We start from the raw sequence: 3,229 nt of genomic DNA on the forward strand, positions 1-3,229 counted from the left end.
GCAGGGCATTCAGTATTCAGTCTTGGGCACTTTGAGGTCAGGATTGCCCCAGCCTTGGTAGAGGTAAGAGCTCTCTGCTGGTTTGGCTGCTTTGCTTTTCTGATCTTCAACTTGAAACCCAATATCTGTCTCTGGGTTTTTATTATTCATGCTACAGGTCTCCATAAGATCCATCTGTAGGCAAATATGCAGGGCATTTTCTTAATTAGTGATTGATGGGGTAGGGTCCTGGGTTCTGAAAGAAAATAGGCTGACAACATCAACTTAAATGAAGAAAAACTCAAAGCAATACCAATAAAATCAGGAACAGGACAAGGCTGTTCACTCTCTCCATATCTATTTAATATGGTTCTCAAAGTTCTAGCTAGAGCAATAAGACAACAAAAGGAGATCAAGGGAATACAAATTGGAAAAGAAGAAGTCAAACTTTTACTATTTGCAGATGATATTATAGTATTCATAAGTGATCCCAAAAATTCTACCAGGGAACTCCTACAGCTGATAAACACCTTCAGTAATCTGGCAGGGTGTGGCTGCCCTTGGCCACCACTAAGTCCAAGTATTAGGTGAAAGCCTGGAGATTTGGATGAACCACAAGACAACTGGTTATTTTCTGAGAGAATATCTCTCACCTTTATTGTGGAGCAGCCCTATATACAAACTTACAAAAACCCCAGGTCAAAGGGTTCACAACAGGATATTGATCCTAGTGGGATGAGGTCAGGAAAATAGGAGGTACCTGTGGTTATGCTGGAAAACAACTCTTAAAGACCCTGTGGGGGCTGGGTCCCAACATCAGGGTATTGATGATTACAAAGTGGAGTCAGAGATATGTTGATAACCAGTAGTTTATTGGGGAAAATACACAAAGGAACCAGTGACCAAGTTTGCACCTGAGCAGGACAGACCCAGAAATGCTTCCCAGTCAGTTCAGTCAAGCCAGAGAGAGCCTCATTCTTGCCTCCCTGCTTCTTAAACCCCTGTTATGTAACTGTGGCCACGCCCAAGTAGGCGTGGTCAGCGGTACATCTAATCAGGGTTTCTCCCTACAGCAAGGTACAAGATAAACTAAAAAAAATCAGTAGCCCCCTATATACAAATGATAAATTGGATGAGAAAGAAATCAGAGAAACATTTCCCTCACTCTCACTAAACAAGTGAAAGACCTGCATGAGAAGAACTTTTAAGTCTTTGAAGAAAGAAATTGAAGAAGATATCAGAAAATGGAAAAATCTCCCATGCTCTTGGATAGGTAGGATCAACATAGTAAAAATGGTAATCTTAACAAAAGCAATCTACAGATTCAATGCAATCTCCATCAAAATCCCAGCACAATTCTTCACAGACCTGGAAAGAATAATACTCAAGTTTGTGTGGAAAAACACAAAACCCAGGATAGCCAAAACAACCCTGTGCAATAAAGGAACTTCTAGAGGCATCACCATCATTGACTTCAAGCTCTACTATAAAACTATAATAATAAAAACAGCTTGGTATTGGCATAAAAACAGATATGTGGATCAATGGAATTGAAGACACAGATATTAATCCACACACCTATGAACACCTGATACTTGACAAAGAAGCCAAAATTGTACAATGGAAAAAAGAAAGCATCTTCAGCAAGTCTCTGTGTCTTGATTTGGGAGCTGGTTGGTGGCCCAACAGAAAAAGCCTTTTACAAAAATCATGGTCATGTTCTTCATGGCAGTAAATCACTTTCTGTTGCCAACTTCTGTTTAAGTTACTTTTTGTTGATATGATAAAACACCATGACCAAAACAGCTTATGGAAGAGTTTATTTTGGCTTACCATCCCAGAGAATGAGTCCATAATAAACTGGAGAGTCCTATCCTGTAGTGGCTCAGTCCTTGAAGCTAGGTGTCACAGTAGTCCTAATCTGACATTGGAGGTCTGGAGGGTTCCTGAATAGCTGCTGATCTTCAATCTATATTGGTTTTTTTTTTCTCTCTCTCTCTTTCTCTCTCTTTTGAGACAGGGTTTCTCTATGTAGCTTTGGAGCCTATCGTGGCACTCGCTCTGTAGACCAGGCTGGCCTCCAACTCACAGAGATCCTCCTGCCTCTGCCTCCGGAGTGCTGGGATTAAAGGTGTGGGCCACCCATGCCCTGCTTCAGTCTATTTTGGAAGCTCAGAGTAGTTTCTAATATTGAAGAAGGAATGGCACAGCAACAGGATAAATAAACTTGCCAGTGAGAGTGAGGGCAAGCAGGCAAAAACCAATGTTTCCTTCTCCCAGGTCTTCTTATCTAGGTTGCCACCAGAAGGTGTTACCCACTTTTAGGGTGGATCTTCCTGCTTCAAATAACCTGACTAAGAAAAGGCCTCACAGAATACTCAGTAGCTTATGTTTTAGGTGATCCAGTCACTCTGACAACCAAGATTAGCTGTAACAGATTCCATGAAACTGAAGTTACAGCTGGTTGTGAGTCACTATGCTTGCACTGTTGATTGAACTCAGGTCCTCTGCAAGAGGGAAAGTACTCTTAACCAGCCCCTTGACTTGGTAAGTTTTGACATGTGTATATCTGTGACACTTCTTAAATCAAACACTGGCTGTGTTCATCAGTCTGAAGTATTTCTTGTGTTCCTTTGCAGTCTCTCTCATGGATTTTCATGTTACAACCCTTTTATTCCACTCCCCCAAATCATTTATTAAACAATATTGTTGAGGTGGTTTCTCTGTGTAACCCTGGTTGTCTTGGAACTCACTCAGTAGACCAGGCTGGTCTCAAACTCACAGGGATTTGCCTGAGTGCTGGGAGTAAAGGCATGGGTTCCCACCGTCTGGCTATTAAACAACATTTTTATAGTTTGTAATATTTCCAAATATTCCTGAAACACTAGAGCCAGAACAAGTGGTATGACATTCTTTTCCAACCAATGGCCATGGCCCACTTACAGATACTAGTAACAGTTGCAACAGGTATTCCATCAGGGAACAAACCGTGTCCTATAGAATCTTCTTTTTTTTTTTTTTGTGACAGGGTTCCTTTGTGTAGCCCTGGGTGTCCTGGAGTTAGCTCTGTAGACCAGGCTGGCCTCAAACTCACAGAGCTCCTCCTGCCTTTGCCTCCAAAGTGCTGGGATTAAAGGCATGCACCACCAACTCCTGGCTGAATTTCCCTATTTTGTTCCTGTTTTCTGTTGTGTTGTTTTGAGACTAGGGATCAAACCTAGGGCTTTATGCTAATCTCTGAACCAAATCT

Source organism: Cricetulus griseus, chromosome 6 (genome assembly GCF_003668045.3).
Source record: "Cricetulus griseus strain 17A/GY chromosome 6, alternate assembly CriGri-PICRH-1.0, whole genome shotgun sequence".
Lineage (NCBI taxonomy): Eukaryota > Metazoa > Chordata > Mammalia > Rodentia > Cricetidae > Cricetulus > Cricetulus griseus.